Genomic DNA, 12,879 nt, shown 5'->3' on the forward strand with positions numbered 1-12,879 from the left:
GGTCAGGTCAAGGTGTTTGGGTTAAGGGGTAGTTGTGGAATGGGTATTAGAGGGAGGGGGAGGGGATAGGAGGTAATTTATGTATTAGTGAGGTTCAATTAGTTTTGTGAGGCTTTTGCCAAGGTTATTTGTTTGCCAGACCTGTTCTATTAAAGCGGCCTTTTATCCCTCAATGACGAGTGTTGTGGTCTGTTCATGGTTATGCCCGATGGGGGCTTGGGGGGAGTAAAGGGCTTGCCCGGTCTCCCCCCGGGCTAGTCGGGCATCCGTGGTACAGTCCACGGCCCGAGTTATGGGGATTGGTTGGCAGGGCAGGATAAGGCGGGCATTGGGTAGGGGTATAAATGGCAAGGGCTGGGTGTGGGCGGCCTCTTTGACCGTCGTCACACCTAGTAGGCGTGTTGTGCTCGTGCCCTCCCGCCCTCCCAGGATTTCATTTATTTGGGTTTTTTGTTTTGTTGTTTTGGTTTGTTGGGTGGGGGGTTAGTTAGTATCTAGGATTTGTGGCATTGGTGTTGTCATAGGTTATTCTTTAAGAGGGCAGGTCTGTGCGTAGTAATGCATGATGGGTATGCTTGTGGGGGAGGTTGGGGTGGCTGCCGCTGATAGTCAGGTCTGGCTGCGGGGGGTTTGGGCCAAGAAGCAGTTCGGGTGGGGAAGGGAATCGACATAAAGATGACTGGACAGGGATTTACAGGCAAGGGTAGTTTAGAAGGGATGGGTAAAGGGTAGGTCAGGTCAAGGTGTTTGGGTTAAGGGGTAGTTGTGGAATGGGTATTAGAGGGAGGGGGAGGGGATAGGAGGTAATTTATGTATTAGTGAGGTTCAATTAGTTTTGTGAGGCTTTTGCCAAGGTTATTTGTTTGCCAGACCTGTTCTATTAAAGCGGCCTTTTATCCCTCAATGACGAGTGTTGTGGTCTGTTCATGGTTATGCCCGAAGCCAATAGCTTTGACAGTTGTATGGATTACGGATGAGATATGTGCTCCCTTCACAAACGTCAAACCACTACTGGCGTTTCAAATTCGTATTTGCAGGTGGCATTGACAATCGAGTACAGAAAAAACTTGAAAAAATAGATGTTGCATGAAAACAAGCACTGGTAAAGACATTTGTGGCATTGGCATGTGTAGAACTTATTTGTTTGCAAACATATGCAAAAAATAAAAAATAAATAAAGAAGTGTCTCAGCAGCCCAGCCACACCTGCACTGGCACGGAAGTGTAATGCTTCGGCTTCTCAAGCGGCCAGGCACTTGCCATCAGGCAAAATACCAAAATTCTCAGTGGAAGGCAGCCAAAGGTTGAAGTGGGATCACTCAGTGTACCACGAGGACTGTTGTGGTGAGTGGAAGCAAAATGTGATCGCCATCTCATCAGACTAATAAACGTAGAGGGCTGACTGAAATCCCTTATATGCTTTACATTTAGGCATCTGCATTATAATTTTTATGGAGAATACGAGGATGACATAACAAGGTAAAGCGGTCTCTGACTCACACCTAAAAAAAGGCTACTTTCTTTCCTGTAGAATCCATTTATCTGAAGCTTTTGTCAGCGCAGGTTCATCAGCGCTACCTGGCAGCTCACCAACAGAATTCAGATGTAAAATAATCAGGCATTTCAGTGAAGTTGGAAGGGCACACCGAAATAGCGAATAGAAAAATGGTGAGTCAAGAAAAAAAGAAAATAAAAATGTGGAAGTGGGTCCTTCATCGAAGATCAGAGATCAAAAGAAACCAATGGCTGAAATAAGCGGACTTGAGACCCCTTAAAGTAAGGATACAGTAGGGTCGCCAAGGATGGGGATACATGTCGAACCTAAAAATCACACCCAAACCATGCTATAACCAGCACCTTTTAACATATCAAAAAAACTGCAAATCTGTCAAGGAAAAATTTACTTTTAGAGTTTGCTGCAGTTTTCTGTGTTTTATGCACAGGTGGCAGTGATGACAAGAGAGGTAAACACTTTCCTTCCTACAAGCAACTGGCCCGGATGCCTGAGAAGGCATGGTGGTCCCTGGAATCTTGAAATTAAAGGACTTCTCCCATCCAAGCCTGGGTTGGGTGGAAGAAGTAACAGGGGGGGATGAGAGTTAGGAGACGGCCTAAAGGATCATATGGAAAGAACATGACCAAGACATTGTGTGAGATTTACTCTATAAAGTAGAAACTTAAATGTAGCTTGGTGGGATATTAACTGAATTTACAGGTGGGGGAACATTAAGAATAACAATGTATCACTTGCTTTGCTAGAAACAAAATAAAATACCAAAGACTGGGGAGCTGTAGACCTAAAAAATTTGCTACATGCAATCCCCCCCCCTCAAAATAAATAAATGTAAAGACGCCAATAAGGAGGAATGTGAACACTTGCAATAAAAATGTCCTGAATTAGCACAGGACTGGCCCGAAGTCTGCACGGAAGCAGCCCTAAAGGCATTAATGCAGGTCAGCCCACCCTGCATTCACCCTACTGAATTAATAGTCTGCCCCTGTCACCGATCACAGACTAAGTTCAAAAGAGAGGGCACAAACGGGTCTTGTGGAAAGTGAGATACACTTCCTCATCCGCTTCCTCATACACTGTCCAAATTATAAGAATGACGTAACTTTCTGATGAGTATGGTCACAGGTGCACTGATTTCATAAGGCTCCGCGATTAATGGCAGAAATTTTAGAGCTAGTAAATAAGGCAAGAGAGTGCTTGGCAGCTTCTACATTATTAGACACAGACATTTTCAGGGAAACCACTTTTAAGGTGACAAGTCAGACAAATACAGCATTCCTCTGTATTGTACTGTTCCAACTTAACCAAACATTAAGAACATTCAGCCAATATTGTCTTCAGTTATGGTAAAAATACGAACACTAACAAAAATAAATATTAGTAAAATATTTGGAAAACTTCCAAGGCACAGGAACTGTGGCACCATGATTTCACAGAATTAAACGTGATGCTAGACAAGACCATATTTTGATTAACATTAGGCATTTTCAATTGCTTTTTTTGTATAGCACTTAGCATCCCGATGAGTTGTTGAAGCGCTTTTTGCCGGGCATTATGCTTCTCTGGAACGCAAGGTTAGTGGTTAATTCAGTGGTGATTAGTCTTGTGGTCTCAATTATACCCCAGGCAATTACTCTAGTGTCTTTGTGGTGGATTACATTAGTAGGCGTTAGGTGTAATCATACATGTGCGTGTGGGGTATGAGAGTTCATGCAGATGGTAGGTAGGTGGGTTGATAATCAGGAGCTTTAAGTGCAGGTCAAATTGTACATGGAGGGACTTGGGAAGATAGAGCAGATTTCTGCAATAGCATGCACTTTAACAATGCACAGCTGTAGAAAGAAACAATGTTATATGCATGTGAGATTATTAGGTAGTTTTGACAGGCTCTTGAATCGAGTGAACAGCTTGTCTACTGTTAAACATTTGATAGACCACTGCCTTAGCATGGACAGCTGATCAGCTCAAGGTTTGGAAGTGTAACGTAATGGCTGGCCACACATATAGGAAATTATTAAGAATTTTAGACTGTGCTTGTCTGAAGTGGTAACCTCATGATCAAAGCAAAATTATAAAATATACAGAGTAAATCAAGCAAATATCCAATACAAACATCGACAAGGATATTCTATAAATGCTGCTGCGGATGCCTTCTGATGTCTACTCTTAAGGTCTGTCTCACGGTATTAATTACTAAAGCAAAGTAAAACCCATTTTAATACCTCTGGCTTAGCATGGATGGGGGTGAGTGTGAGAAAGTAGCCTCTTTCTAGCCTTGTTACCCCCACTTTTGGCCTGTTTGTGAGTGTATGTCAGGGTGTTTTCACTGTCTCACTGGGATCCTGCTAGCCAGGGCCCAGTGCTCATAGTGAAAACCCTATGTTTTCAGTATGTTTGTTATGTGTCACTGGGACCCTGCTAGTCAGGACCCCAGTGCTCATAAGGTTGTGGCCTATATGTATGTGTTCCCTGTGTGGTGCCTAACTGTCTCACTGAGGCTCTGCTAACCAGAACCTCAGTGGTTATGCTCTCTCATTTCTTTCAAATTGTCACTAACAGGCTAGTGACCAATTTTACCAATTTACATTGGCTTACTGGAACACCCTTATAATTCCCTAGTATATGGTACTGAGGTACCCAGGGTATTGGGATTCCAGGAGATCCATATGGGCTGCAGCATTTCTTTTGCCACCCATAGGGAGCTCTGACAATTCTTACACAGGCCTGCCACTGCAGCCTGAGTGAAATAACGTCCACGTTATTTCACAGCCATTTTACACTGCACTTAAGTAACTTATAAGTCACCTATATGTCTAACCTTTACCTGGTAAAAGTTGGGTGCTAAGTTACTTAGTGTGAGGGCACCCTGGCACTAGCCAAGGTGCCCCCACATTGTTCAGGGCCAATTCACCGGACTTTGTGAGTGCGGGGACACCATTACACGCGTGCACTACATATAGGCCACTACCTATATGTAGCTTCACAATGGTAACTCCGAATATGTCCATGTAATATGTCTATGATCATGGAATTGCCCCCTCTATACCGTCCTGGCATAGGTGGCCCAATCCCATGATTCCAGTGGTCTGTAGCACAGACCCTGGTACTGCCAAACTGCCTTTCCCAGGGTTTCACTGCAGCTGCTGCTGCTGCCAACCCCTCAGACAGGCATCTGCCCTCCTGGGGTCCAGCCAGGCCTGGCCCAGGATGGCAGAACAAAGAACTTCCTCTGAGAGAGAGTGTTACACCCTCTCCCTTTGGAAAATGGTGTGAAGGCAGGGGAGGAGTAGCCTCCCCCAGCCTCTGGAAATGCTTTCATGGGCACATTTGGTGCCCATTTCTGCATAAGCCAGTCTACACCAGTTCAGGGACCCCTTAGCCCTGCTCTGGCGCGAAACTGGACAAAGGAAAGGGGAGTGACCACTCCCCTGACCTGTTCCTCCCCTGGGAGGTGCCCAGAGCTCCTCCAGTGTGCTCCAGACCTCTGCCATCTTGGAAACAGAGGTGCTGCTGGCACACTGGACTGCTCTGAGTGGCCAGTGCCATCAGGTGACGTCAGAGACTCCTTCTGATAGGCTCCTTCAGGTGTTGCTAGCCTATCCTCTCTCCTAGGTAGCCAAACCCTCTTTTCTGGCTATTTAGGGTCTCTGTCTCTTGGGATTCTTTAGATAACGAATGCAAGAGCTCATCCGAGTTTCTCTGCATCTCTCTCTTCACCTTCTGCCAAGGAATCGACTGCTGACCGCGCTGGAAGCCTGCAAAACTGCAACATAGTAGCAAAGACGACTACTGCAACTCTGTAACGCTGATCCTGCCGCCTTCTCGACTGTTTTCCTGGTGGTGCATGCTGTGGGGGTAGTCTGCCTCCTCTCTGCACTAGAAGCTCTGAAGAAATCTCCCGTGGGTCGACAGAATAGTCCCCCTGCAACCGCAGGCACCAAAGAACTGCATCACCGGTACCTTGGGTCTCCTCTCAGCACGACGAGCGAGGTCCCTTGAATCCAGCAACTCTGTCCAAGTGACCCCCACAGTCCAGTGACTTCAGTCCAAGTTTGGTGGAGGTAAGTCCTTGCCTCCCCATGCCAGACTGCATTGTTGGAAACCGCGACTTTTGCAGCTACTCCGGCCTCCGTGCACTTCCGGCGGAAATCCTTTGTGCACAGTCCAGCCTGGGTCCACGGCACTCTAACCTGTATTGCACGACCTCCTAAGTTGTTCTCTGGCGACGTGGGACTCCTTTGTGCGACTTCGGGTGAGCACAGTTTCACGCATCCTCGTAGTGCCTGCTTCTGGCACTTCTCCGGGTGCTGCCTGCTGCTGAGAGGGCTCCTTGTCTTGCTCGACGTCCCCTCTGTCCCCTGACGCAATTTGCGACATCCTGGTCCCTCCTGGGCCACAGCAGCATCCAAAAACACCAACCGCACGATTTGCAGCTAGCAAGGCTTGTTGGCAGTCTTTCGGCGGGAAAACACTTCTGCACGACTCTCCACGGCTTGAGGGATCCGTCCTCCAAAGGGGAAGTCTCTAGCCCTTGTCGTTCTTGCAGAAACCTACGCTTCTACTGTCCAGTAGCAGCATCTTTGCACCTACAGCTGGCATTTCCTGGGCATCTGCCCATCTCCGACTTGCTTGTGACTTTTGGACTTGGTCCCCTTGTTCCACAGGTACCCTCGACTGGAAATCCATCGTTGTTGCATTGTTGGTTTGTGTCTTTCCTGCAGAATTCCCCTATCACGACTTCTATGTCCTTTGGGGAACTTTAGTGCACTTTGCACTCACTTTTCAGGGTCTTGGGGTGGGCTATTTTTCTAACCCTTACTATTTTCTAATAGTCCCAGCGACCCTCTACAAGGTCACATAGGTTTGGGGTCCATTCGTGGTTCGCATTCCACTTTTGGAGTATATGGTTTGTGTTGCCCCTATCCCTATGTGTCTCCATTACATCCTATTGTAACTATACATTGTTTGCACTGTTTTCTAATACTATTACTGCATATTTTGGTATTGTGTACATATATCTTGTGTATATTTGCTATCCTCATACTGAGGGTGCTCACTGAGATACTTTTGGCATATTGTCATAAAAATAAAGTACCTTTATTTTTAGTATATCTGTGTATTGTGTTTTCTTATGATATTGTGCATATGACACTAAGTGGTACTGTAGGAGCTTCACTCATCTCCTAGTTCAGCCTAAGCTGCTCTGCTAAGCTACCATTATCTATCAGCCTAAGCTGCTAGACACCCTATACACTAATAAGGGATAACTGGGCCTGGTGCAAGGTGCAAGTACCCCTAGGTACTCACTACAAACCAGTCCAGCCTCCTACAGTGAGGATATCTTCTAGACGGTGAAAGCGTCTTGCCTGCATGCCTCTTGCTGGTGGGAGGACTCCTAAACACTTTAAAAAAGCGGGCGAAAGGCCTTTTGTTTCACAAGGATATGCTGATTAGTCATCCTGAGCACTGCCATTCGGTAGATGGCAGGGGCAAGGGGTCGGACTGTAGTGTTTGTATTTCAAGGTGAGGAAGTTCTTAGATCCAAACTGTTCTTTGCTTGTCCCTCGTAGCTGATTTGAAAAGGATGACAAAGCCGGCTGCTAGCATTTCACACTTCATTGTCCTGTGTTGTGGATGCTCTAGCTAGCAGCAAGCCACAGTACTTACTGATGTGAGAGAAGTATTCTGGCTGCGGGAATAATACTCTCCTTTCCATTTGATTTCCGAATTATGAGACCTTGGAACCTACGTTTGAGATGTGTGCAGTTCCCCCCCCCCCCCTCAAACGGGTAAAACGGATCCTTCACATATCCAAAGGGGTATACTCCCACCTCTCTGTGATACCCCAAGTCATAACAAATCTAGAACTAAAAAATTATATGTTATGCTGAATGGGCATAAAGCATGGCTTCTTCAACTTTTCAGCCTGATCTCACGATCTGCTTCTCTTCACTCAATTCCTAGTCAACCTCTTACTACTTTATATTCACCCTTCGCTCCTACATTCCCCCTTCCACTTCCTTCTCACCAGATCATTTCTTCTACTTATTCTCCATCTCATTACCCTCTGAACAATGAGCCCTCCACTGACTTGCTGTTTTCACAATACATTTCCCATACTAATTTCATACCCAAATTGAAGCTCGTTCATCTCTGCTTGCAACTGCACAATCTCATGAATTCTACTGCAGGAGTCAAAAATCTTCCTCCTCCCCTCCCAATTTTTAATCTATCTCAGATGTTCCAGCTTGGTCCATACGCCAGTTCTTGGTCTTAAACTCCACAATACTATCTCTTTTCTCCCACTTCACTTCTCCTCTTGCTCCAGGTGCCCGTCTGCTCTTCCCATCTTAATTTCTAGAACTACTTATTCCTCCTGTCTGTCCTACCACCATCAATTCACTCACCTTTCCATGGTCCAAGGGTGAGACTATAACTTCTATCAACCTTTCTTCTCGGACTGCCTCCCACCTTCCCATTAACCAATACCCACCTTCGCTCTCTAATCACAGTCCTGTATCCTCAATAATGCAAGATCAATGAACAAAAAAACTCCTGGACCTATCCTACATGATAGAATCCTGGTTAGGCAATGATACAATCCAGACACTAAATTAGGCCATTCCACTAGATTAGAAAACTCAGATTAGAAAGTGCCAGTCCTTTCAGAAAGACAGGTTAGCAGCAGGCATATAGGAATGTCTTACCCACTGCCAGCTTCCCAAGATTTCGTTTCTAAAAATGTGAACCGTTACTAACTCACTGTTATCAGTCTAGTAGCTCCTGTTCTTCCTTGCTACTGATATACAAGCCACCTCTGAATAACTCGGCCTTCTCAGATGCCATAGTTAACATTGCCATTAACTGCCCCGACATTTGTATATGGGCAAACCTTAACACCTTGTTCGGCCAGCTAGATGAGGCACAACCCAGATCTCTCCTTTCAAACTTAGAACTTCCATCAATTGGCCATTGTCCCAAACGTTCAGCCAGGCACACCATCAATATAATATTCATCCTACCAGGAAATTTAAACATACGGGAAATCAGCTCATTTCATGGAATTCCTCTTCCAGTCATTCACTTCAACCTAACATCCCCCTCTGCTTTCTTCACATCACCATCCTTGAAAACCCAAGATCTTCAACAGACCAAGGACAAAAAAAAAAACAGAGCTAATGTGTTTGATGCCTAGCAACCCCATGATGTCCGTTCAGCAGTTCTACCTCTGACCCTCCTCTGCCAAACTCACCTCCTCTGAAGACTCATATACCCACAAAAAATAAATAAAAGTCGATAGAAGAGAGACTATCTTACTTAGATGATAGCATATAACAGAAAACTAGAACGTCCATTGAAAAACACAAATAACCCTAATGAGAGACTCAGTCTCAAAATAATCTACAATATGCTATTCAAAAAACAAATATGCTTCACTACACCAGTCACTTTTTGCAAAGCTACATATATATGTAAAGAAGTATACAACCCAATTACAGAATCTATAGTGAACCTCTTCTGCATCAACCACTCACAGGAACATTTGCAATGAACTGGTAGACCACTACATCTCAAAGCAAAGAATCTGGAAGCATACCTCCTAGCAAATCCCTTACATTGTCACTTCAGCCTCCATCACACAAAAACATATTTCATAGCTAGAAATCCAGGCTACTGTCATTCAAGAGACTCGCTGCCATTGCTTTCAAGGAATTCCTCAGGACTAGTAGCACTACCAACTAGCCAACAGACCAATGCTTATGCATGATTTCAAGAACATTCTCCCCTTCACCATACCAGCTAGAATTGTCATCTAAGAATTCCCCTGATGAAAGACAACATTCCTGTGGATCTTAGGACCTCTATCGGCACCCCACACTAAAAAAAAAGAAATTCGAACTCGAGGTATGGTTGTGATTGGGTCTCTTCCTACCTTGCTGAAAGATCTAACCTCCAAAGTGTTCATTTTTCTCGGCACTTTCCTCTACTTGCTGACACACTAGAAGTGTCCATCACGTTCCCTCTATTCTTCAACGCCCACCGATTTGTTTCCTGAACCTCATCAAATATATGACTCTTAACCACTACAACTATGCTGATGACACCCATATTGTCCTAAAGACAGAACCCTCCCTTTGACCTGAATTCCAGTGCTAAAGGTTAAAGCCTTGAAGCAGATCAACAGGTGTTAAATAGCCACTCCAAGTTCAATTTGTCAAAACCTGAACTTTTTCACTTGTAGAAAGCAGAAAAAGTATTATTCACTCAACATTGAGACTTTCCACCAACCTCCTCAATGAATTGGAAGACCTGGAACTGATCCTTAACTTTAAGGATTCTCTTACATCACAGGTACAATAAGGGGCAAAGGGTGCCTTATAAAGCACACAAACTTGATTCCACATCAAGGATTATCTCATTGGGTGAAAGCCACCATCATCTGTTTCGTTGTGTCTCAATGATAGCACCGGACAACAAATTGGGTGGCCTCTACTCTGAATACTACCGCTAAGCCAAAAAACAGCAGCCCATCAACTTCTACACCTACCGCAGGAGACCCACGCCATCATGGCCCTTTGTTATACTGGCTGCCATGGGCAAAATATGTCTCATTCTAGGCTCACTGCACTGCCTACCAGGCTATCCACGGCACAGGACCAACCTTCCTTAAGCTCACACACTGCACTAACTGGCAAAGTAGGGCACTCTGATACACCACGGCGTTACTGCCAATAACCACCTTCTTCAGAAAGTACACCGTTTAGAATGATTTCTTTTTTTTAAACTCCATTCAGTTGGTGAAGTTCTGGAACACTCTCCCAGTCAGAATACAATTCACCCCCAACCTCCTTAAATTCCAGAAAACAGTAAAAATCAAGCTGTTTCAATATATCACCGGCTTTGGGACAGGGCAGAATGTAGGAAGAGGTTGTGTAGCCACAAGCCTGACTCCATCTTACTACTCTCTGCTACACAACATGTGTAACCACAGCTACAGATCTGACACTATAAAAATAGAAGGCTCCTCCAAATCTCATGCAAAACAAGCCTCTGAACCTCACGGAATACAGCACTTTCCATGTAGGCCAAGCTACAGTGCACACACCATCAACCAGCACACAAAACGAGGTAGCCTTTCACCAGACCTTTTATCCCACCACCTGAAGCACTTCAAGCATCAACAGGGATCAGAAAAGCTGTACAAATGTTAAACTACAATACCATACTGGTCTGAAGACGACAGGTTGTATTAACAGAACATAAACATCTGACATATTTCTTAGCAAACTTGTAAGCAATTACTCGGTTTCCTTTAACTTAAAGTCCTAGTTAACCAGGGTCTGTTTCATAGGGATTGTTTCTCATACAGAAAAATTCAAGATGTTTGTGCTCTACGATAAAACATTACAACAGGACACCCAGGAAGGCATCAAATTGGACACAACTGCATTTTATGATTTTAGGATGTTAGTTTTATAAGCTGTAGAAAGATACAGATTTAACAGGATATTGGTTTTATTATAACCTGTAAGAAAAAAAAAACGGGTTTTTAAAGCGGAGCGCCCAATAGTCGTATTCCCAAGATATGGGCTTATGTCTATAAGCTTGTTTGCAGGATACCTTAGCAGGGCGGCCTACTTAATGAGTACTCCTGGTGGCCCTCGGTATTTCTGGAACCTAAATTAACATCAGTTAAAATGCTGGCTCTTAAATACTTGCTCAGTAAAGGCAATAACCGTGCCTGTCTGAGAGTGCCTTAATTTTCCTGCCCAAACTTCTGTCAATCGCAGACCCACTGCAGCTAACCTAGCACCGTAGACTAAGGCCATCAAAAGTGTAACTGCCCTAAAAAGTCACCATTTCATGGGGATGCTTCCTCTGCCACTTTGCCAGTAGCATTCCAGTTAATGATGAAACCCTTTCTAAATGTATTCAAAAGGGAGGATAGGCCTCAGTAACTTTAAGAAACTCAACATACTCCACAAGGAACTGAGTCTTGGGCTACCTACTTTACCTTGTGCTACAAATTTTTGTTTCAAGAGTGGCGAAAATGACTTGATCCCACTACATCAGAAAGGTTAGATATGCAAAGTAACCTCTCACAAACAAAATAACAAACTTCAATTATGTACAAACAGAGAATTTGTACCAATAAAAAGAATGGAAAGCCCAATCTCTTGATGCCTTCAAGCTTGAAAGAGTTTGTGGCAGGAAGTTGTGAAATACTTCTGAATTAATTTACCAAGCACTTCTGTGAGAAAAGAACTGGGAAACCGGCAAACAAATGGACAATAGTAAGACACAAAAGAACTATTAGAATATAAAAATTAACACATTTGTTCAGTGGTTAATGTTTAAAAAACATAATGTATTTAATCAAGATGCAAAGAAAGAGGTATGTGAAAGCCAGGCTCACAGTTTCGCTTTGTACTACTGATGATGTACCAACATGACGGTCGACTCCAGAAGTGATGGTAGTCATCCAATAAAAGAGACACCTTGAAAGCAGCCGAGTGAAGTAAGTCCCTTCAACCTACCTCTGGTTACAAGCCAGAGAGGAACTTTGGCATGAAAAACAGTCAGCTGAGTTCTGAGTGATCAGCCAGCAAGTGCTCCCTATAAAATACCTGTCAGGCGAGCATAAGCAATGAATATCCAAGTGCATTTTCAGTTCTATGAGAGGAAACCCCACCAGATGACCTTTCTATATGGTTGTGGACGAGGAAATCCAATCAGGAAATTGGTATTTGGTTTTGGCCAATTTAGGCAAAACTGTACCTTTCAACCCCAGCAGGAGCCCTGTCCAAGAGGACAAAATAACATTTCCATGCTTTTGACTCGTGCAGGGATTCAGAGGCTGACTAGCATATCTGCATCAACTCTAGAATTACCTTTTTCCAATTTTATTTGTTTGGATCTAGTTGTGTTAACCATGCTTTATTTTCACAAATTAGTATTTAGAATGTATTTGTAAGGGAAGTTCATAATCTATTTTGGTGTAATTTGTTGTTTTATATTCTTAACGTTAACTCTACTGAGCGAAACCGTAACACTTAGGTACAAAGTGCACATTTTAATGATGTGAACAGAGTTCTAATTACAGAGTTAGACTTAGTGAACTGGTTTTTAAATTGCTCACAGAACAGCACCCTTAGTCGAACAAAGAGATCCTACATTAAATTCTGTAGGATATCCAGACTCACTATCCATACAGTGACAACACAAGATGGTTCAGTTAGTACTGTAAGAAAATGAATAATCTTAGCAAATGTCTTGCTACATCAAAGGCATTTTCTCTGTTATGTGTATGTTCGAGATGCTTCTTTCCAGGTCCTCTTTAACGTGACAATTACTGCCATCATGGCA

At 43.9% G+C, this 12,879-nt stretch overlaps 1 protein-coding gene across 2 annotated transcripts in view; it reads right to left on the reverse strand.

Annotated features, from left to right (window-relative positions):
- RNF149 (ring finger protein 149) overlaps positions 1–12,879 on the reverse strand; it is a 93,401-nt gene that overhangs the window by 62,523 nt on the left and 17,999 nt on the right. The gene's annotated exons all lie outside the window — the stretch shown is intronic.

Source organism: Pleurodeles waltl, chromosome 8 (genome assembly GCF_031143425.1).
Source record: "Pleurodeles waltl isolate 20211129_DDA chromosome 8, aPleWal1.hap1.20221129, whole genome shotgun sequence".
NCBI classification, from domain to species: Eukaryota; Metazoa; Chordata; class Amphibia; order Caudata; family Salamandridae; genus Pleurodeles; species Pleurodeles waltl.